General features: G+C 41.6%; 1 pseudogene; it reads left to right on the top strand.

Moving 5' to 3' along the window:
• On the top strand, positions 11,576-23,466 carry Gm17821 (predicted gene, 17821; annotated as a pseudogene).
• The last annotated feature ends 1,275 nt before the right edge of the window (positions 23,467-24,741 follow it).

Raw genomic sequence — 24,741 nt, 5'->3', positions numbered from 1 at the left:
CAAAATGTTGCTGTATGTTTGCTAAACTGGCATCTCTGGTCCTTGTGATCCTATAGAAAGCTTCTCTTTTGGAATCTTAACTTGATCTGTAAAGTCAGTGTTAGGAAAGCAGATGATATCTGGCATAGACACTTTCCTTGAATTGTTCTCAAAATATTCACAAAAAAGTATTACATTTTGAAATATGTTGCATTTAAGAGACTGGAGATGGAAAGCAATGAGGTACTTAAGTTCTATGTGGATTGTACCCTTTATGTAGCAAACATTTTAGTGAACATCTTCATATTGAGACAAATTTGCCAAAAAATGGACTGTTAACAACAGTTTCTAGTTCTTCATTTGGGGGAGAGGAAGTGAGAGGATTGAAAGATGTGTTGTGAAAAGCACACATTAAGAGGCTTGAGAGATTCAAGTTTTTAACTACATCATAAGCAGTATGGCACAGAGAGATGGAATGCAGAGGAAGGCCTAAATTAATTATCAAAAAACAAAGATGAACTTCTGAGAAGTAAGAGAAGCAAATACCTTGGGAGTATGAAATATGGACAATACCTGGCAATTCTTTGTCTTTATATGGTGGTAAAGGAATCTGAATTCAGTAGTAATCATACTTAAATTATTCTGTCTTTATCTTTTTCCAGATAGGCAGTATGTCATATCTTCTTCTGAGTGCTGGGCACAGAGCCAAAGATCCTTGGTAGTCACTCAACATGGGTAAACAGTGTTCTCATGATCGGTGTTGCAAACTGTGATGTTTGCATGTTAGGTGTCATCAATACATTTTGAGGTAGGGTATTTCAAATTAGAATGGGTTATTATGCATAACTTTATTGTAAATTGAGGAGCATCTATATAAGGCAATGCTTGTGGTGTTTACCAGTGAAATATATCAAAGCCCATACACCGAATAAAACCATGGAACCTATTTCAAGGCATTTTTTAAAAATCTTTTAAGAAAAATTAAAGAAATAGCTTATTAATTAGAATATGAATTTTCTTATTTCTTGTCCTAATTCCTATTATTTTTTTAGGTGAGAATCAATCAATTATTCGCTATAACATTGAGATAATTATTGTAGTTGTGAGGAGCCGGTGTGGCGGCAGTCCCAAAGGCTCCAGGGACTGCAGCTAAGTCGTATGACTTGCACCTGACTTCCTCATATAAGCCACAAACATCTTGAGAGCTGCGCAGGTGTACCAGAATACTGGTGAATCCATTTTGATGGAGATATGCCCCTGCTGCCCTGATTAGCTGAAGCTGCGTGCCTGGTAAGGAGGCGTGGCCTGCTGTGCGTGGATGGGAACTGAGAGTATAAAAGAGTGAGAGGCCCAGGGTTCGGGGGAGATATAAACAAGGGAGATATAGACAAGGGAGATATAAACAAGGGAGATATAAACAAGGGAGATATATATAAAGAAGAAACAGGACTGAATAAACGTGTGCAGAAGGATCCTGCTGCAGCGTCGTTCTTCCTGGCCAGTTGGGCACACGCAAGAGTAGTACTAGAAATATAAATTTTCTTAGATATTGGAGACCCTATTATTCATTCATAAAAGCTTAAAACTAGTGTCCATAGGAAGGTAGAAAATAAACTTTGATTTATTTTTCCATGAATGAATATTAAAAACAGTGTTTTGAAATTTTCTAAAATTATGCAATGATAATAATTTTATTCTATTTGTGATTTCAAGTGGTACAAGTAAATAAGTCAGTTAGTTTGTTAGTTAACTAATAACCACTTAGTTAACAAACCACATATTACACAATAGATAGTTCCTAAGCTATACTGTTTTTTGGTTGTTCCTTAAATCATCAAGGACTTAGAATTCTACAAATGTATAATCTGAGAGATACTTACAAATTAGGGGCAAGTAAACTTTCCTGGGTCTTTCATACAAGTAGTTTATTACCTTTACATTATAGTCACTTCAAAATATGCCAATTGATGCAGGAAAGAAGGCTCAGAGGGAAGAGAACTCACTGTTCTTGCAGAGGATGCTAGTTAGGTTATCAGCACCCACTGGGCAATGCACAGTTGTCTATAAATCTAGCTTCAGATTATCTGATGAGCATTCTGTCCTCAATGGTAACCTGCATACACATGGCATACAGACACAAATTCTCAAAAAACCACTGCCTATTATCAGCCCAACATGGTTTTTATAGCTTTGTAATAGTATTGTTTTAAGGACTCTTAAGAAATCCAAGCTTCGGGGCAGTTGTGGCACACATCCTTAATCCCAGCACTTGGGAGGCAGAGGCAGACAGATTTATGAGTTAGAGGACAGCCTGGTCTACAAAGTGAGTTCCAGGACAGCCAGGGCTACACAGAGAAACCCTGTCTCGAGAAAAAAAAAAAAAAGGAAGGAAGGAAGGAAGGAAGGAAGGAAGGAAGGAAGGAAGGAAGGAAGGAAGGAATCCAAGCTTTTATAAGGCAAAAGATATCATCAATAGGACAAATCAGCAACCCAAAGATAGGGAAAGAATTCTCACTCACCCTACATCTGATAGATGTCTAATATCCAAAATATATAGAGAACTCAAGAAGTTAACCTCCAAAAAACCCAAATGACTCAATTAAGAAATAGGACACAGAGCTAAACAGAGAATTCACAACAGAAGAAACTTGAATGTCCAAGAAGCACTTAAATAAATGTTCAAAATCCTTAGTTCATCATGGAAATGCAAATAAAAATGACCCTGAGATGCTACCTTACACCCACCAGATAGCTAAGATCAAAGACTCAAGTGACAGAACATGCTGGCAAGGATGGGGAGAAAGAGAAATACTCCTCCATTGCTGGTGGGATTGCAAAGTGGTAAACCACTCTGGAAATCTGGTGTTTCCTCAGAATATTGGAAATAGTTCTGTCTGAAGACCCACCTCCACTACTCTTGGGCATCTACCCAAAATATGGTCCATCATACCACAAGGACATGTGCTACACTATGTTCATAGAAGCCTTATTTGTAATAGCCAGAACAACCAAAGAATGGGTATAGAAAATATGGTTCATTTATACAATGGAATACTAAATTCCATGATTAAAAACAAGGACATCATGAAATTTGCATGAGAATGGATGCAAATAGAAAATATCCTGAGTGAGGTAGCTTATACCCAAAAGGACATGCATGGTATTTACTAATAAGTGTGTATTAGCCAAAAACTATAGACTTCCTAGAATATAACCCACAGACCATAAGAAGTGGAACAAGCAGAAAGGCCCAAGTGAGGATGCATCAAAGAATGCACTTACTTAAATGTGGGAAGAAAATAATCATGGGAGACAGAGAGAGGGAGGGATCTGGATGGAAGAGGGGTGGGGGAGGGGAAAAGGGAACAAGACTAGGTATTTCGGGGGAGGATAGGAGAGAATCCCAGAGGGCCAGGAGAATGAATGGAAATATGCAGCATCAGGATGTGGGAAGTTGGGGAACCCTCTAGAAAGTACCAGAGACCTAGGAGGTGAGAGACTCTCAGGACTCCATGGGGGTGACCTTATTCAAAATGCCCAACAATGGGAAGAGGGAACTTAAAGAGTCTACCTCCAGTAGGTAGACAGGGTCTCAAAGTACAGGGTTACTAACCTATAGTCAAAATTTCTGACTCAGAATCATTCTTGTCTAAAAGAATTGCAGGGACAAAAATGGAGAAGAAACTGAAGGAAAGCCAGGTCAATGACAGGCTCAACTTGGGATCCATCTCATGGGGATGGCACCAAGGCCTGACACTATTATTGATGCTATGATATGCTTACAGACAGGAGCCTAGCATGGCTGTCCTCTGAGAGGCCCTACCAGCAGCTGACTGAGACAGACACAGATACTTACACCTAACCATTTGACTAAAGTCAGGGACCCTAAACTGTGGATTAATTAGGGGATTAATTGTGGATTGAAGAATCTGAAGGGGAAGGCAACCCGTTAGGAAGATCTGCAGTCTCAACTAACCTGGACCCCAGGGAGCTCGCAGAGACTGAGCCACAAACCAAGTGTACAAAGGGCTGGTCTGAGGACCCTGACACATGTAGCAGAGGACTGCTTGGTCTGGCCTCAGTGGGAGAAGATGCACCTAACCCTCGAGAGACTTGAGGCCCCAGAGAAGAGGGAGGTCTAGTTGGGGGTGGGGTGGGGTTCACCCTCTCAGAGGAAAAGGGGATGAGGAATGGGATGACAAACTGTGGGAAAGGAAGTGGTCGGAGCAATGGCTGAAATGTCAGTAAATAAAATTTAAAAATGCACTATCACTTGTAAACACTATTAGACAACTTTTATTCTAAATACAAATAAAAAAAATAAAAAATAAATTCAAGTTGGTTTCATTATCCCAAGATAACTGAGATCCCAAACATAAGTTCATAAGTTTGGTGATACTTAAAACTTAATCGCATACAGTATGTCTAAAGACATTGTAGTGGCAGGCACTGGAGGTAAGACATAGGTAGAAATATCAAAATACCTACTGACCCTAAGAAGCATAGATGATTTCAGATATGGCAGAATATAGTACTTCAGGGATAGTGAATGACCTCTGTGAGGAGACCTCCACACTAGTCACGAGACTGCGCACACTCAAGGAATCACGAGAGACCATCTTGATGCAAACACAGAAGGCAGTTTAATGACAGAGCTCTGGGCTGATGCTTATCTCATGCAGGAGATAGTGGAGTCAACTTCAAGGCTCAGAAGTTAGGGGTTTATATACAAAAAAAAGCCAGGGGCAGGGGCATATTTAGCGACATTTCACACAATTGGACAGTTTAAACATCAGCAAATTGTACACTCAGATCGAGGTAACAGCAGTTCTGAAGGGTAGGTGCTTATCTATGTCAGCAGAGCATCTGGTTAACATTGAACCCATGTCAAAAGGGCGGGAGACAGGGAGGCGCTGGGCCAGATGGCCCATAACTCAGCTGAGATAGTCCGGACATCCTTGCTTGCCTCCCCTATCTTCCTTTGTTCTTTGCCCTAGGCCAAAAAGCCCTCCTAACTGGCACAAGCCACATGAGTCATGGACCTTGAATTTAATTTTCTTTCAATAGAAAATTAATTGGCTTGGAGAACCAAACATGCTTATTATATGTCAGTGGAAATACATGTCAAGTCTACTTTTACCTGTTCATCACTAAAACATTAACTTTCTCCCATCTAAGCAGTTGGGTGTCAGAATTTGTAAAGGACGTGAGTTGGTCTGGATTCATCTTGTGAAGAGTGTGAAGAAGCCATTTTACTTGGCTCTTGCTATATCTTTCTTATGTCCATCAGATTGTCACCACAAATGTCCTGAGAATAAAGTACATGTGAAGGCAAATTGGATTCCAAATGTAAGTGAAATTGGATTCTATATGTAAGTGAAAGCTCTAGGAGAAACCAACCATCTCACTCACATCAGTATTACCCATGTTTGGCAAGTTTTGCCAAATCTGTCCCCAATTTCTCCCCTCTCCTGTGTTCCAGTTCCATTGTTGTGTGGTACTCTTCTAATAACTTTTATTAGAAGTCTTCTCTGTACTAGTTGACTCAAAGCCTTCAATTTTCTAATCAATTGCTCCTTTATTTTTAACTTGTTCTTTGTAAATATGATGCTAAGATATTTCATTTTGAATGACTTTTTGATTCCGCAAAGTACAGCTGTCTCAAATTTTTAATACAAGAGCTGCTTCTTACTAACATTTTTCTTACCCATTTTTATTTTTTTTAGTGCCAATCACCTGGCATTGAAAAGCCCTCTCAGTAAATGTGCTAAATAGAATTTCAACTTTTTTGTGAATATTATTTTTGTGAATATATTTGGGAGGTGGGTTGTAGATCCAGAGAGATTGGAAAGCAGGATTAGCATTAATTGTTTAAAAAAAAAAAAAAAAAAAAAAGCACAGCATACCTAGGATAAAATCCACAGAATTTTATCCAGGGAAGTTAATAAGCTGGAGGGCCCAAGTGAGAATGCTTCAATACCACTTAGGAGAGAGAAGAAAGCAAGAGGGAGGGAGGGATCTAGGTGGGAAAGGGGAGTGAGGGGGGAAAGGGGAACATGATCAGGTATTGGGAAGATAGGAGAGAAGACCTGAGGGCCAGGAGAATGAATGGAAATATGAACCTCAGATGGTGCGAGGCTGATAGACCCTCAAGAAAGTGTCAAGAGACTTGGGAGGTGAGAGACTCTCAGGACTCAAAAAGAGTGACCTTTGATGAATTGCCCAACAATGGGGAGAGGAAACTTGTAGAGTCCACCTCCAGTAGTAAGACAGAAGAATCAAGAGGAAGAATGGGGTTGCCATCCCACAGTCAAAAACTCTGACCCAGAATTAATCATGTCTAAAAGAACTACCAGGACAAAATAACGAGACTGAGGGAAAGGAGGTCCAGTTTCTAGCCCAAATTGGGATGCAGCTCAAGGGGAGGCTCCAAGGCCTGATGCTATTACTCATGCATGTGCTTACAGACAGGCCTAGCATGGCTTTCCTCTGAGAGGCCCAACAAGCAGCTGACTGAGACAGATACAAATACTTACACCCAACCAATGGACTGAAGTCAGGGACCCCTGTGGTTTAATTCAGGGATGAAGGTGAGGAGGAAAGCAATCCCATAGGAAGACCAGCAATGCAACTAACTCAGACCCCTGAGATCTCTCAGACACTGAACTACCAACTAGGCAGCATACACTAGCTTGTCCAATGCCCTGAGGCCTGGTGTGCCCTCAGGCAGAGACTACCTGGCCTGACCTCAGAGAGACTTGAGACCCCAGGGAGTTGGGAGAACTGGCAGGGGGTGTCTGTAGGGGGTAGAGACATCCCCTTTTAGACAGGGAGGAGTAGGAATGGAATGAAGAACAGTGGGAGGGCAGACCAGGAGGGGTGTAATGACAGGACTGCAAAAAAAAAAAAATTAAAATTAAAAATATAGAATTTTTGAAACTGAAAAAAAACAAAAAAACAAAAAACCAATTGTAGCTCTTTCTTCATGAGTTTCATTGAAATACCGTGGAGGATATAATTGTATCTAGTACAGAGTTTCCTGAAAGATTTACTTTGCAATTAATTGTGACTTTGGTGTTTAGTCAGATTACCTGATGACAGATCAAAATATCAAGTCTTTGATACGTTCATGAACTTCCTGTCTTTTATTCATTTTCCCTTGTAGAAGCATTATTGTATTGCAACTGCCTTTCAGAATTCTTAATTTGATGACTTTGAAATCACATCTGTAATTTCATTTGTTGAAAGCCTTGATTTGAATATGCTTCTTAACTCTGCGACAATTTCACATTCAGTGGGGAAAGGAAGAGTTGGAAACCATAGCTTTCATTCTAGGTAATATATTCTCAGAACTTCTGTAGAATTTGAATCATTTAATAAAATGTGTGTCTACTGTCTCTAAGTATAAGACCTTTGTAGATAAAAGATTTATATGTTAAATTCAATTATTTCAATGATGAATTATCTGAGCAAACTAAGGTTACCAAGATAATTTCAAGACCTTGCTCTTTTCTGCACTACATGTCAAGACTTCTAAGTAGATTTGAACACACTATACCTAAGGCAAAAGCTCTGCGGTATGCTAGCAAAAGCTTTGACCACAGTCTAATCAAGAGTTCCTTAGAGTTTGTCTGGACATACCTAACTCTTAGATTTATATTTTATCACTGTCCCTTCAGCCTTACTTTAATCTTCATGTTTAATATCTTACAACAATATTAATTTAGTAGCAATTGACACTTTCAAATAGGTAGTTGATCTCCATAATTTTTATTTTTATTGTAGTAATTTTATATTATGTTAAAATTCACATTAATAGTTTGTATTTTCCAAACCAATTACTCCCTGTAATAAACAACCAAAGTGTATTGAATTTTAAGACAAGAGATAAAGTCTGCTTTCTGTGAGTCAAAACAAATGGTGCATAAATAATAAGGACAACACAATGGCATATTTGTTCTAGAAATAAAATTTTCAAAACTTATGATAGATTTAAAAAATTTAGTACCTTGAGAATGAAATTCTGACTACATAGATAACATTAATGGAAAAGTAACTAATAAAAAAAAATGCATGAAGAGCTGAGGTTAATATTGAATGTCAGGGGATATAAAAGAAGATAGGACCATAGTCAAGTTACTGATATTTTCCATCAAGAGATTTATTAGCCGGGAGTGGTGGCACACGCCTTTAATCCCAGCACTCGGGAGGCAGAGGCAGGCAGATTTCTGAATTCGAGGCCAGCCTGGTCTACAAAGTGAGTTCCAGGACAGCCAGGGCTACTCAGAGAAACCCTATCTTAAAAAAACAAAAAACAAAAAAAAAAACCAAAAAAGAAACAAAACAAAAAACAAAAAATGAAAAAAATAAAAAAATAAAATAAAGAGATTTATTTTGTGTTGCTTTTAGATTTGCTAGCTTTCTCTCAGAAAACAGCAAGCAGCTGTACAACCCTGCAGCCAGTGTCAAACAAACCAGTGGGCAAAATGATGCAGAGATTTGAAGTACAGAAAAAAGACCAATTTATATGATTAAAGAGACATATGCATTCATGAAGAAAAGAGAATTTTTTTTTACAGCCAGGAGCTAGACTTAAGGGACAGAAATATTGAATTTTAAAAACCAAAATGGCTTTCAGTATATCCTATAATCCCAGTCAATGATATGACAGTCTTAACCAAAATCTACTATACAATGGCAGATACAAGAACATATTTTAAATATGCATAATTAAAATTATGGGGAAAGTTCATAGATAAACCTACAAAAGTATAAAATATTCATCTAAGCAAATACTTAAAATTTAATCTTTAGGTAGAATTTGGAACAGGTATCTGTGAAAAACCTATATTTCATTAATTGAAGTAGCTAATATTTGTTGCTGTGTAGAGTATATATTTTATACATAGGTCTATTTACTGGGTGGGTTTTGAGCCCAGAACTCTACTGGATGCTTACTACTTCAAAAAAATTCTGAGCATAATTCAGTCTTCAGTTAGCAGATATTCCACACACATTTTACAGACAAAATTAGCTGAAGTAATTTAAGAAGGCAAAATATGGAATATGCTGCCGGGAGTGGCCCGGCCCAGAGAGGGTAGGAGTGGAGTCACAGAATAGGACCCTGGTGATGGTAATAAAGTCTGAGGGTTTCCGGGCTTTCTAGCTCTCTATAACTGTACTGAAATGCTGATGACTTCTAAATAGTCCTAAAACTTTCTTGCTCGTTTTGAGAGTAAAAGACTGTGCTGCCTTAGGTGATTAACACCTGTAGCCTAACAGGGGAGGATTAAGCAATGTGACATTTGTTCTATCTCAGCAGGAACTGCTGGGCTCTAACTTTCAGCCTGCTAGTCCATAATCACAGGGAAAAAAAGGGACACTCGGAAAAATTATAGCATTTATTACCAAGTTGTAAAAACTTTCCTATGAAAGCCATCTAAGGGAAAAATCAGAAAGAGCCTAAGTGGGGAAAGGGAAGAGATTTCTACTCTTAAGTGGAGAAATACTTTTAAAGATTTTTGTCCTTAGTACTTCTACATCTTTCAGAATACATGATCACATGTTACAAAATGCATCACAAGTTCACACAAAAATTCAAATCATAAATTGAAATAGAAGTTTACAACAGAGAATGTTTACATGCATATCTATTAAGAGTAATTATCTGGCTAGACATCCATCACCTGTCTCACCTCTCCAGGTTCACTGAAGGTTTAACAAATAATTTTTTTAAAGATTTATTTACTATACATAAGTACACTGTAGCTGACTTCAGACATACAAGAGGGCATCAGATCTCATTACAGATAGTTGTGAGCCACTACGTGGTTGCCGGGATTTGAACTTGGGACCTTTGGTAGAGCAGTTGGTGCTTTTCCCTGCTGAGCCATCTCTCCAACCATAACTAAGTTATTAGTGAAGTTTTCTGTGGGCTACTGGGGGTAGAGGAAGAGAGGGGAAGGGAAAGAGCCCATGTCCTGCCAGAGTTCCTCCTGTGCTCTGGGCAGTTGGATGCGGGAGGGCTGCCAGATGCTTTCCACTTGGCCTGGGTAGGCATCTGGCTGTGTGAAGCCACTGGACCCCACTCAGTGTGGGGTGGACAAGGGGCAGCCCCCAATACCAGGGGTCCTGGGGATATGGGAGAGAGGGCAGAGGGAGTGAGGTTGCCACGCAGGCGAGAGTTCTTAGTCCAGTTCGTGACTGGAGCACAAGAAGGCCTTCCATTGGGAGATTAGAAACAGCTCATTAGAGGAAGTCCTATCCCATCATCCAAGCACAGTGGGCCTTGATGAACAGAGACAGTCTATGGTTTTAGAACTTTATTATAGAAAGGCAGGGGAAAAGAGAAGTTAAAAGAGAGAGACTGGCCATGGCGAAGAGGAGAGAAGGGGGAAAAGGAGAGAGAGAAAAAAAGGCTAGAGAGTAAGAAAGAGGGAGAGAGAGTAGGAGAGTGAGAGGAGAAGAATGAGGTGGGGCCAAACAGCCCCTCTTATGGTGGACTATATTACTGTTGCTAGGTAACTGGGAGGAGTCTAGCCTGAATATCAGAATCCTGGGACATTGTGTATGTGACTACGAACCACAGATTCTCCTGTGGGGGCTGTGGGCATGGTAGCTTCGACAGGAGCCAGGAGTCCAGGAGACATGAGGGAACGCCTTCTGTCCCATGTAGTTGGGAAGTACCACAACCGGATACCAGGGTTCCACGCCTCAGCTCGACTGGAGACCAGACTGTCTGTGCATAGCCCATTGCCCCACAGTTTTCCATCTATTGTTCCAGTCAATATTTTACCTTCTGTCCTAGCACCTATAATAAATCATCAGTTCCCTTTTTATGACCTTTGGTTAATTGTTTTACAACCTCTCAGAATGTGCTCCAACTAGTAGAAAGTCTGGTTACCATCTAAGAGTGGTTAACTGATGACACTTGGGAGACTGGTAGAGTTCCCATTGCAGTTTTGAATATCAGAAAAGGAACTAATAACAGTCCCACTATAAAAGAGCTTAATAACAGATATAATTTTAAGAATTCTTAAAGGATCATCATAAAGACTTAAGTCATCTGTTTGTCTATATAGCATCAATACAAGACAGTAAGTACATCTTTGTGGGTCTGCAGAGATCTGCTCCAAATAAATCACATTATTTAGTGATTGTTATATATGTTTAATAAGAAAAATAGAAGGAATCTTTCCTAAAATGAAGGCCTTACAGCCTTGTTTAATAAGGGTGTACTTGTTGTAGATTATATAATAATCCGAAGCAGACCATTTCAGGATCATCACCTGCTAGTTATTAGCTTATCTCATATGGCTCCAGAGAGATTCCAGCTGCCTCTACCTCTGTCAAGAGTACATCACCCTTGTATTGAACAGAAGGAGTGGCCTGTCCCATGACTACACTAATCAGTAGGTCCAGAAAGACCCCTGGATGATGGCTTTCTTTGATTCTTTGGTGAAATCTAAGGCTGCAGCTCAGAATCAGACAGTGACCTCATCGAGAGTACTATCTTTTAGCTGCATGCAGGGTCAGTGAGCACTCTGGCTACACGGACTCAGAATCTTCAGCCTCAATGCCCTGCTTCCCACCTTCTACAGTAGAGGAGTCTGCCAACAATGCCTTCCAACTGGGGCCCCTGCATATCACTACCACAAATGCAGTGGTACCAATCCCAGCAATGCCAATATGTGAGGATGCAGCCTCTGGACAGCAGTGCCCGTCTTGCTGAGGTGTTATCAGGACAAAAGCCTCCTGGCCCTGTCCAGTGAGTCTTGATTCTGAAGAGAATGTTTGTGAGGCTGAACTGGACACAGATTTTTTTTTTCCCTCGGCCATGGTCGCCCAGCCCTGAGCATGGATCTAGCATTTCCTGTAGCTCCACCAGCTCTGAGGACAAAGAGGACCTGAACCAATGCTGAGCTACCACCAGGCAGAGAAACACTATGTGTAGGCAACAAAAGAAACCCCTGGGAAGAGCGGCCCACTGGTCCAGCCAAGTCCACCAACACCTACATTGGAGAGGACAATTACGACTACCCACCAATCAAGGTGGATGATCTCTCCTCCTCCCCAGACCCCTCCCCTTAGCAGAGCTCTTCCACTCTGGATATTGAGCCAAGCCGGGCACCACCAGCTGCCAACATGGGATTAGTTGAGCATAAGATTTATAAAGCTTACAAATGGCTCTGCTACTACTATATCTTACTTGAATAACAAAGATGGAGAAACCTCCTTAGTGGCAGAGGAGACAGATGAAGGAAGAGCATGAAAAAGCCACAAAGACAACTGAAACCCTTCTTCCAGTAAGGAAGCCAGTCTAATAGCCACAAACCAGAGGGATCAAGACCTGCCTCCTAAAGGCTGTAGCAATGATGCTTGTAAAGAATTGGAAACAAAACACCCATGGAAGGAGTTACAGAGACAAAGTTTGGAGCTGAGATGAAAGGTTGGACCATGTAGAGACTGCCATATCCAGGAATCCACCCCATAATCAGCTTCCAAACGCTGACACCATTGCATACACTAGCAAGATTTTGTCAAAAGGACCCAGATGTAGCTGTCTCTTGTGAGACTATGCCGGGGCCTAGCAAACACAGAAGTGGATGCTCACAGTCAGCTATTGGATGGATCACAGGGCCCCCAATGGAGGAGCTAGAGAAAGTACCCAAGGAGCTAAAGGGATCTGCAACCCTATAGGTGGAACAACATTATGAACTAAGCAGTACCCCAGAGCTCTTGACTCTAGCTGCATATGTATCAAAAGATGGCCTAGTCGGCCATCACTGGAAAGAGAGGCCCATTGGACACACAAACTGTATATGCCCCAGTACAGGGGAACGCCAGGGCCAAAAAAAAAAAAAATGGGAATGGGTGGGTAGGGAAGTGGGGGGGAGGGTATGGGGGACTTTTGGGATAGCATTGGAAATGTAATTGAGGAAAATATTAATAAAAATATTAAAAAAAATAAAAAGAAGAAGAAGAAGAGACTTCCAGAGACTTGGCCTCCAGGGAGGGCTCTGACTTGGGACTCAAGCAAGATCACCATCTTGTATCCCCAGTCTCTCAGAGACCAGTTCACACAGGAGTGTGGGCCACAGAAACAACAGCTTCTTGGACAGGGTTCCTTTGGGCCTTCATCTTCAGCCAGGAGGTAGATCTGAGCTCCAGACCTCTGTGTTCTGTGTACCTTCCCTGCAAGAGGAGAGCTTGCCTGCAGAGCATGCTCTGACCACTGGGACTCAGGAGAGAGTTGGACTCCCAGGACTGCCAACAGAGGCTAACAGAATCACAGGAGGAACAGAATCACAGGAGGAACAAGTTCCAGACAGAGACAGCTAGAACATTTAACACCAGAGATTACTAGATGCCGAAAGGCAAACATAAAAGAGTCTTAACAGATACCAAGACCACTGGGCATCATGAGAACCCAGTACTCCCACCACAGCGAGTCCTGGATACCCCCAACACACCCAAAAAGCAAGATTCAGATTTAAAATCATATCTCATGATGCTGGTAGAGAATTTCAAGAAGGGCATTAATTGTGGGAAGTGACATGTGCTGTTGCAGGGTGGTGCTGGCTACTGCTGGCCACCACGCATACATAGGCAGTAAAGTTTTTTTGCCAAGATGAGGTTTTGAGAATTAACCAATCAGATGAGAGACAAGTTAACCAATCAGATGAGAGACAAGTTAACCAATCAGATGAGAGACAAGTTAACCAATCAGATGAGAGACAAGTTAACCAATCAGATGAGAGACAAGTTAACCAATCAGATGAAAGACAAGTTAACCAATCAGATGAGAGACTTGCAAATGAGGTGGTAAGCATAACCCATGCATAACCAATCCGGGTGTGAGACACGCCTCCCCTAGGCCTATATAAGCAGCACCAGTTCTGGGCTTGGGGTCTCTTCGCCTCTGCAATCAAGCTCTCCCAAAAAACATGTGCAGAAGAATCCTGTTGCAGCGTCATTCTTGCTGGCTAGTCGGGGGCGCGCAAGAATTAATAACTCAAAGAAATATAGGAGAACACTGCTAAACAGGTAGATGTCTGTAGTGTCTAGTTTTGTGTCAACTTGACACAGCTGGAGTTATCACAGAAAAAAGGAGTTTCAATTGAGGAAATGCCTTCATGAGATCCAACTGTAAGGCATTTTCTCAATTAGTGATTCAAGGAGGAAAGGCCCCTTGTGAGTAGGACCATCTCTGGGCTGGTAGTCTTGGTTCTATAAGAGAGCAGGCTGAGCAAGCCAGAGGAAGCAAGCCAGTAAAGAACATCCCTCCATAGCTTCTGCTTCAGTTCCTGCTTTCTGACCTGAGTTCCAGTCCTGACTTCTTTGGTGATGAACAGCAGTAAGCAAGTGTAAGCTGAATAAAACCATTCCTCCCCAACTTGCTGCTTGGTCATGATGTTTTGTCCAGGAATAGAAACCCTGACTAAGACAAAGTCCTTAAAGAGGAAACACAAAAATCCCTTAAAGAATTGCAGGAAAACATGACCAAACAGGTGATGGAATTGAATAAAACCATCCAAGACCTAAAAAGGGAAGTAGACACAATAAAGAAAACGCAAAGGGAGGCAATGCTGGAGATAGAAACCCTAGAAAAGAAATCTGGAACCATAGATGCGAGCATCAGCAACAGAATACAAAAGATGGAAGACAGAATCTCAGGTGCAGAAGATTCCATAGAGAACATCTGCACAACAATCAAAGAAAATGCAAAAAGAGCCTAACTCAAAACATCCAGGAAATACAGGACATAATGAGAAGACCAAACCTACGGATAATAGGAGTAGATGAGAATGAAGATTTTCAACTCAAAGGGCCAGCAAATATCTTCAACAAAATTATAGAAGAAAACTTCCCAAAGCTAAAGAAAGAGATGCCCATGAACATACAAGAAGCCTACAGAACTCCAAATAGTCAGGACCAGAAAAGAAATTCCTCTGACACATAGTAATCAGAACAACAAATGCACTAAATAAATATAGAATATTAAAAGGAAAAAAGGTCAAGTAACATAAAGGCAGGCCTATCAGAGTTACACCAGACTTTTCACCAGAGACTATGAAAGCCAGAAGAGCCTGGACAGATGTTATACAGACACTAAGAGAACACAAATTCCAGCTCAGGCTACTATACCCAGCCAAACTCTCAATTACCATAGATGGAGAAACCAAAGTATTCCATGACATAAACCAAATTCACACATTATCTTTCCAAGAATTCAGCCCTTCAAAGGATAATAAAGGGAAAACTCGAACAATTTTCGAAGCAAACAGTCCCTAGGAACAAGCTGGAGTAGACATTATAATATTGAATAAAATGAACCTCTAACCCAAAGTTATCAAAAAAGATGAGTGCCACTTCATCCTCAAAGGTAAAAATCTTCCAAGATGAACTCTCAATTCTAAGTATTTATGCAAGGGTATACTGGCTAGTTTATGTCAACCTGACACAAGCTGGAGTTATCACAGAAAAAGGAGCTTCAGTTGGGGAAGTGCCTCCATGAGATCCAGCTGTGGGGTATTTTCTCAAATAGTGATCAAGGGGGAAGGGCCCCTTGTGGGTGGGACCATCTCTGGGCTGGCAGTCTTGGGTTCTATAAGAGAGCAAGCTGAGCAAGCCAGAGGAAACAAGCCAGTAAAGAACATCCCTCCATGGCCTCTGCATCAGCTCCTGCTTTTTGACATGTTGGAGTTCCAGTCCTGACTTCCTTGGTGATGAACAGCTGTATGGAAGTGTAAGCTGAATAAAACCTTTTCTCCCCAACTTGCTTCTTGGTCATGATGTTTGTGCAGGAATAGAAACCCTGACTAAAACAAAGGACATCCACATTCATTAAAGAAACTTAAGTAAAGCTCAAAGCACACATTGCACTGCACACAATAATAGGCGACTCCAACAACCCACTCTCATCATTGGAAAGATCCTGGAAACAAACTAAACAGAGACACATTGGAACTTACAGAAGTTATGAAAGAAATGGATTTAACAAATATCTACAAGACATTTTATTCTAAAATGAAAGGATATACCTTCTCAGAACCTCATGGTACCTTCTCCAAAATTGACCATATAAATGGTCACAAACCTTAGACCTCAACACATACAAAAATATTGAAATTATCCCATGCATCTTATCAGATCACCTCAGACTAAGGCAGATCTTCAATAACAGCATAAATAGAAAGCCAACATTCACATGGAAACTGAACAACACTCTACTCAATGATAACTTGGTCAAAGAAGAAATAAAGAAATTAAAGACTTTTTAGAGTTTATTGAAAATGAAGACACAACATATCCAAACTTATGAGACACAAGGAAAGCAGTCCTAAGAGGAAAACTCATAGCTCTGAATACCTCCAAGAAGAAACTAGAGAGAGCATACACTAGCAGTTTGACAGAACATCTAAAAGCTCTAGAACAAAAGGAATCATATTCACCCAAGAGGAGTAGATTGCAGGAAATAAACTCAGGGCTGATATCAACCAAGTGGAAACAAAGAACTACACAAAGAATCAAACCTGTAACTGGTTCTTTGAGAAAAAAACAAGATAGATAAACCCTTAGACTCACTAGAGGGCACAGGGAATGTATCCTAATTTAAAAAAATCAGAAAGACATAATGTCAGAACTTGAGGAAATCCAAAACACCATCAGATCCTACTACAAAATCCTATGTTCAACCAAACTGGAAAACAAAGATGAAATGGACAATTTTCTAGATATATACCAGGTACCAAAGTTGAATCAGGATCAGATTAATGATCTAAACAGTCCCATATCCCCTAAAGAATTAGAAGCAGTCATTAATAGTCTCCCAACCAAAAACAGCCCAGGACCAGATGGGTTTAGTGGAGATTTCTATCAGACCTTCAAAGAATACCCAATTCCAATACTCCTCAAACTATTCCACAAAATAGAAACAGAAGGTACTCTACCTAATTCATTCTACGAAGCCACAATTACTCTGATACCTAAACCACATAAAGACCCAACAAAGATAGAGAACTTCAGACCAATTTCCCTTATGAATATTGATACAAAAATACTCAATAAAATACTCACAAACCAAATTCAAGAACACATCAAAATGATCATCCACCATGACCAAGTAGGCTTCATCCCAGGGATGCAGGGATAGTTTAATATATGGAAATCCATCAAAATGATCCACTATATAAACAAACTTAAAAGACAAAAACCACATGATCATCTGGTTAGGTGCTGAGAAAGCATTTGACAAAATCCAACACCAAATCATGCTAGAAGTCTTAGAAACATCAGGAATTCAAGGCCCATACCCAAACATAATAAAAGCAATATACAGCAAACCAGTAGCCAACATCAAACAAAATGGCGAGAAACTTGAAGCAATCCCATGAAAATCAGGGACTAGACAAGGTTCCCCACTGTCTCCCTACCTATTCAATATAGTACTTGAAATCCTAGCCAGATCAATTTGACAACAAAAGGAGATCAAGGGGATACAAATTGGAAAGGAAGAAGTCAAAATATCACTATTTGCAGATGATATGATAGTATATATAAGTGACCCTAAAAATTCCACAGAGAAATCCTAAACCTGATAAACAGCTTCAGTGCAGTACTGGACATAAAATTAACTCAAACAAATCAGTGGCCTTTCTCTACAAAAAGCATGAACAGGCTGAGAGAAAGTTAGGGAAACAACACCCTTCACAATAGTCACGAAACACATGAAGCTCGGGAAGAACGAAGACCAAGGTGTGGATACTTTGCCCCTTCTTGGAATTGGAAGCAAAGCACCCATGGAAGGAGCTACAGAGACAGAGTTTGGAGCTGAGATGAAAGGATGGACAATCTAGAGACTGGCATACCTGGGGATCCATCCCATAATCAGCCTCCAAACACTGACACCATTGCATACACTAGCAAGATTTTGCTGAAAGGACCCTGATATATCAGTCTCTTGTGAGACTATCCCCGGGCCTACCAAACATAAAAGTTGATGCTCAGTCAGATATTGGATGGATCACAGGGTCCCCAATGGAGGAGCTGGAGGAAGTACCCAGGGATCGGGGGGGGGGGGGGGATCTGCAACCCTATAGGCGGAACAACAATATGAACTAACCAGTACCCCCACCCCAACCCCCAGAGCTCATGTCTCTAGCTGCATATGTATCAGAAGATGGCCTGGTCGGCCATCAGTGGAAAGAGAGGCCCATTGGTCATGCAGACCTTATATGCCTCAGTACAGGGGAACACCAGGGCCAAGAGGTGGGTGTGAGTGGGTGGGGGAGTGGGTGTGGGAGTGTGTGGGGGACTTTTGGGATAGCATTGGAAATGTAAATGAAATAAATACCTAATAAAAATTGTCACAAATAATATAAAATACCTTGATATGACTCTAAGGAAGTGAAAGATTTGTATAAGAACTTCAAGTCTCTGAAGAAAGAAATCTAAGAAGATCTCAGAAGACGGAAAGATCTCCCATGCTCATGGATTAGCAGCATTAATATAGTAAAAATCGTCATCTTGTCGAAAGCAATCTGCAGATTCAGTGCAATCGCCATCACAATTCCAACTCAGTTCTTAACCAAGTTAGACAAGGCAATTTGCAAATTCATCTGGAATAACAAACCTAGAATAGCAAAAACTATACTCAATAATAAAAGAACCTCTAGGGAAATCACCATGCCAGACCTTGAGCTGTACTATAGAACAATTGTGATAAAAACTGCATGGTATTGGTAAAGGACAGACAGGTAGACAAATGGAATAGAATTGAAGACCCAGAAAGGAACCCACACACCTATGGTCACTTAATCTTTGACAAAGGAGCTAAAACCATCCAGTGGAAAAAAGACAGCATTTTCAACAAATGGTGCTGGCTCAACTGGTGGTTATCATGTAGAAGAATGCAAATTTATCGATTCTTATTTCCTTGTACAAAGAATATGTCTAAGTGGATCAAGGACTTCCACCTAAAACCAGAGACCCTGAAACTTATATAGGAGAAAGTGTGGAAAAGCGTCGAAGATATGGGCACAGGGGGAAAATTCCTGAACAGAATAGCAATGTCTTGTGCTGTAAGATCGAGAATCAACAAAAGGGACCTCATAAAATTTCAAAACTTCTGTAAGGCAAAAGACACTGTCAAAACGAGAAAAAAACCACTAACAGATTGGAAAAGGATCTTTACCAATCCTAAATCTGATATGGAACTAATATCCAATATATATAAAGAACTCAAGAAGGTGGACTCCAGAAAATCAGATAACCCCATTAAAAATGAGGTACAGAGCTAAATAAAGAATTTTCAACTGAGGAATACCACATGGCAGAGAAGCACCTGAAAAAATGTTCAACATCCTTAGTCATCAGGGAAATGCAAATCAAAACAACCCTGAGATTCCACCTCACACCAGTCAGAATGGCTAAGATCAAAAATTCAGGTGACAGCAGATGCTGGTGAAAGATCCTGGCAGAATGTAAAAGGACACAGAAGCCCTGAAATTGGCAAGATAGACATCAGTGTTAGCAGAACTAGCTTCACTGATTTAGAAAAATAGAGGTGCACAATGCTCTGGCCACTCCTTGAACCTGTGTGTGTCTGCCAATGTTCTGACCAGGTGTGTGCCCATTGCTGCACCTCATTAGACTCTTTCCTTGTACCCCTCCCATACCCATTTCTTGAGAATAGACATTGTTTAGATCTGGAAATCCCCTAATCTCCCCCTTCTCCTTTCCCCCCGAGGGCCTATAAAAACTGGGAACTCTTTCCCCTCGAGGACGACTCCTCTACCCCTGCGTGGGATATGAGTCGTCCCCAGAGCTCTGGCTTTCCCCGAATAAAGCCTCATGTGGTTTGCAACAAGCTCGGTCTGTCGTGAGTTCTTGGGTGTCCGATATTGTCCTGAGGCCTGAGCAAGGGGCTCCTCTCGGAGTCTTTCAGTGCTAGGTCCAATTTTCTGAGGAACCGCCAGACTGATTTCCAGAGTGGTTTTACAAGCTTGCAATCCCACCAACAATGAAGGAGTGTTCCTCTTTCTCCACATCCTTGCCAGTGAAAGACTCCGAGAGGAGCCCCTTGCTCAGGCCTCAGGACAATAGCGGACACCCAAGAACTCACAACAGACCAAGCTTGTTGCAAACCACATGAGGCTTTATTCGGGGAAAGCCAGAGCTCTGGGGACGACTCATATCCCACGCAGGGGTAGAGGAGTCGTCCTCGAGGGGAAAGAGTTCCCAGTTTTTATAGGCCCTCGGGGGGGGAAGGAGAAGGGAGAGATTAGGGGATTTCCAGATCTAAACAATGTCTATTTTCAAGAAATGGGTATGGGAGGGGTACAAGGAAAGAGTCTAATGAAGGTGCAGCAATGGGCACACACCTGGTCAGAACATTGGCAGACACACAGGTTCAAGGAGTGGCCAGAGCATTGTGCACCTCTATTTTTCTAAATCAGTGAAGCTAGTTCTGCTAACACTGATGTCTATCTTGCCAATTTCAGGGCTTCTGTGTCCTTTTACATTCTGCCAGGATCTTTCAGCACTACCGGAGGATCCAGCAATACCTCTCCTGGGCATAGCAGCCTAATTTATAATAGACAGAAACTGGAAAGAACCCATATATCAGAGGAATGGATACAGGAAATGTGGTACATTTACACAATGGAGTACTATGGAGCTATTAAAAACAATGAATTTATGAAATTCTTAGGCAAGTAGATGGATCTAGAGTATATGATCCTGAGTGAGATAACTATATCACAAAAGAACACAGATGATAGCCCAGAGACTTAGAATACCCAAGATACAGTTTGCAGAACACATGAAACTCAAGAAAAAGGAAGACCAAATTGTTGATACTTCATTCCTTCTTAGAATGGGGAACAAAATACACATGGAAGGAATTAGAGACAAAATTTGGAGCTGAGATGGAAGAAAGGATCATCCAGTGACTGCCCAACCATGTGGATTCATCCCATAAAACACCACCAAACCCAGACACTATTGCATATGCCAGCAAGATTTTGCTGACAGGGCGCTGACCTAGTTATCTCTTGAGAGGCTATGCCAGTGCCTGGCAAATATAGAAGTAGATGCTCACAGTCACCTATTGGATGGAACACAGTGCCTCAAATGAAGGAGCTAGAGAAAGTACACAAGGAGCTAAAGGGGTCTGCATCCCTATAGGAGAACAACAATATGAACTAACCAGTACCCCCAAGAACTTTTGTCTCTAGTTGCATATGTAGCAGAGGATGGCCTAGTTGGCCATCAATGGGAGGAAAGGCCGTTGGTCTTGCAAAGACTCTATGCCCAAGCACAGGGGAATGCCAGGGTCATGAAGTGGGAGAGGGTGGGTTGCAGGGGGCATGGAGGGTATAGGGGACTTTAGGAGAGCAAATTAGGAAAGAGGATAGCATTTGAAATGTAAATAAAGAAATTTCTAATTAAAAAAAAAAAAAAAGAAAGAAAAGACTTTCACTCAGTAGCCATCCATGGGCAGAGGTGCCAGGGGCACCTCTCAGGACACTAACAGTGTCTACAATACTCTTTTGAAACCAAGAACCTCAAAGGAAAGGCTCTGAGCAAGGCCCTGAGCAGTCAGGGTGAGGATCCACTGGCCTCTCCTGGCCCCAGGGCATTAGGCTCCACTCTCAACAGTGCATCTGGCTACTGTCCCAGGATCCAGTCTGATGACAGTGTGGAGAGGAGCCTTGACACAGTCTGTACCAACCACAACAATGGACGCTTGTACCCCAGACCCCTTCACCCCCATAACAATGGGCAGAGCTCTGGGGAGATGGAGACAGTGGCTTCCCCTTCCCCAGGACACCTAGACACTGACCCTGATAGCCCATCCCTGACAGGGACATTTCTACACAAAGATTGTTGTGGGTCGGAATGGTTTGCGAGACCCCAAGTGCTGGAATGAGAGAGGACTCCACTGACCCCTCAGCCCTGGAGAGCAGCAAGGTTGTTCGTGGCCAAAGTGGCCTCAAAAGGCACTGAATTGAATTTGAAGACACAGATTCAGAGATTTCCCCCTCAGAGGAGAAATTAAAAACATGCAAATGAGCTGTAGTGGCGAGCAGAATGTGGTACTGTATTCTAGTCCAGTGTCAATCCATCAGTCAGAAAAGGGGTCTGGTACCTTCCCTTGGGTGTGGTGTTATCAGAGGCTGTGGATTCCACCTAAACTTTGCAGCATAGTAACATCTGTTAGGAGACAGGAAATATGGAAAGACAAGTCTCTGGTTTTTGTTCTGGCTCCCAGAAGACATTCTGTTCTGTTGAAGTAGGTAACAATAGAGAGAAAATAATATATATCGAATTTCCAGTGTGTAGTGATGATTGTAGTCCGAGTTGTCGGTGAAGGGTTGTGCAAGACTGGAAGACCTAAGGATGCTCAGATGCCTTGGTGTAGATGTTAAAAGCAAGAGGACCATAGAACAGTGGAACTCTGGATGCAGAGGTGCTAGACAGCTGGAGCTTGGCTGGAACTGGCATAGGCAGGGCTTAGCAGAAGACAGGTGTGGCCTTACCCAGAGTTCCTTTCTGAGGAGGACTTGTCCTGTTGGAATGGTGCCAAGAGAAGACCACCTGTGGAGGATGAAGAACTACAGGCTGAAGATCAGGTGCTGGGAGCCAGGGTTCTTAAAAAGGCAGGCAGTTGTTAAGTGTACCCTTCCCCCAGCCTTAAGCAGGCTAAGTCAGACCTTGTTTGCCATAGCTGGCTAGCCCACCTAGGGTGGAGTCTTCCCACCTAGGTGAAGTCTATTGTCCTGCTACATCTGCAGCTTCCAGCAAGAAGCCTCTACCTGCTGAGCAGCTGAGCTTGTCTTCCTGACAAGAGTCTGGCAAAGTGGGGATGGGTTTACCCCCTTTATATTCAGTCTTAAGAATTAAACATTGAGCCTTCATCAGAGAAACTTTGTCTTGGCTACAGGTAGGAGCCAGGGGGGATATGTGTCATCTTTCTGAGCTTTGCAGAAGGGAGATAGGTGTGGCTGAAGTATAGAAGCATGGTTTGGGAAGGAGAGGAAGGCACCAGAGTAGGGTGGGGGTGCATACAATTAGCAGCTAGACTCTTCCTGGGAGTGGGACAGTGACTCTGTAACCAATGTTAGAATTACTTTAGATATGTAATTAAGATGGTTCTATGATTATCTTTTGACTAGTCACAGACTGGTAATTGTCAATTTTGGTTTTATAAGCCCAAGTCATTTTATGTTTTCTTTTTCAAAATTATTAAATTGGAATTTTTTTAATCCTTTATATACAAAAAAAGTTATAACCCCTCAGTGTGTGTCTTTCTTCCCCTTAGTCAGCTTACCTGGTTCTTCTATTCTGTTTTACTTTGATAGATTCACAATATCTTCCTGGAGAAAAAAGAAAGCAAAATTAGCTATTAATAATTAGTTTCCGTTGCCAAATGTGATCTTTCATTACTAAACGCGATCTCATTTGGGTATTCAAAAACATTCAAAAGTCAGAGGTCACTTAGTTTTGTAACTATAGATGCCAAGAAAGGTTATCCTTTGCAGGATGCTTTCCATCCTGGAGAGAGACTTCCAGTACCATAGGTTTGGGTTGTCAGGAGATGGGCCCCAAATTAACTGTCAGAGCAGGACAAAAAGGGATGCTTCTTTTAGCCATTCCACACTTACTTCCATAGGTCTTGTGTTGTATGTATTGCAAGCCTGGCCAGAACTACTTCAAAGGCCCTTTTGCCTAAACTATTGTAGAAGCCAGGCCTCCCATGTTGAAGACATATTTAATCCCCAAATTCTTCTGTGATGGGTGTTTTTTCCAGCAGGAGATGCACTGATCAGACAAGATTTTGTTCCTGCTTCCCCACCCCCGCCCAAGACCCTTGAATCCATGGACAAAAGACACAGATACAGCTCTATTGCTTTATAACTTGCCTACTAGGCACAATTGCTGGACAAAGATAACTCCCACCTGGAAAGGCGTGCCTTACCAATTTGTTATCTCCTTTCTCCTCCTGCCCTAAACTTAGTGGATGGCTCCACCAGCCCCTGCCAAACATCTTTGGTCACCTGCCCGAGGCCTTGCATGACTCTTGTGTCCTTCCTCCAAAGAGACAAACTGAGACGGTCGGAGACAGATGGAGAGAAGATGGAGGAAGAAGAACCATATCCACCAGATCTATCTCCTCTCCCTTTCTCAGTCTCTGTCCCGGCTCTCAGCTCTGCCTTCCTTTTCCACTGCCCAATCACAGGCTCTAGCCTTATCTGACTAAGTAATCCACACCTTGATTTGGTTCCCAATGGCAAGAGGTTACCTCCTTCTGACTCAGACTGCCAATCCTTTGATCAATGTTTGTCCTTTCCATAGAGGCTGCAATAGCCTGGAAGCCTTTGTAGCTCACAGTTACCAGAACCTGCTTGTTCTCATCTATGATTCTCTAGAAGCAATGTACCTGTTATTTTGAACTCTGTATCCTTTAGCCTTACATTTTTTTTGAAAAGACCAAATTGACCACAATTAAAGTATCAAGCATTGGTCTAGCATTTTGCTGCATACAGGAATGTACCTCAGTGGCAAAGACAGACACTACCTCAGAGTAAAAGTTTGGAAAACAATTTTCCAAGCAAATGGTCCAAAGAAACAAGCTGGAGTAGCCATTCTAATATTGAATATCGTCTTTCAACCCAAAGTTATCAAAAAAGATAAGGAAGAACACTTCATACTCAAAGGAAAAATTTACCAAGATGAACTCTCAATTCTGAACATCTA

The sequence above is a fragment of the Mus musculus genome, chromosome 12 (assembly GCF_000001635.26).
Source record: "Mus musculus strain C57BL/6J chromosome 12, GRCm38.p6 C57BL/6J".
In the NCBI taxonomy this organism is placed as follows: domain Eukaryota; kingdom Metazoa; phylum Chordata; class Mammalia; order Rodentia; family Muridae; genus Mus; species Mus musculus.
Note: the sequence above shows the minus strand (reverse complement) of the source record. Positions and strands in the feature narration are given on the sequence as shown.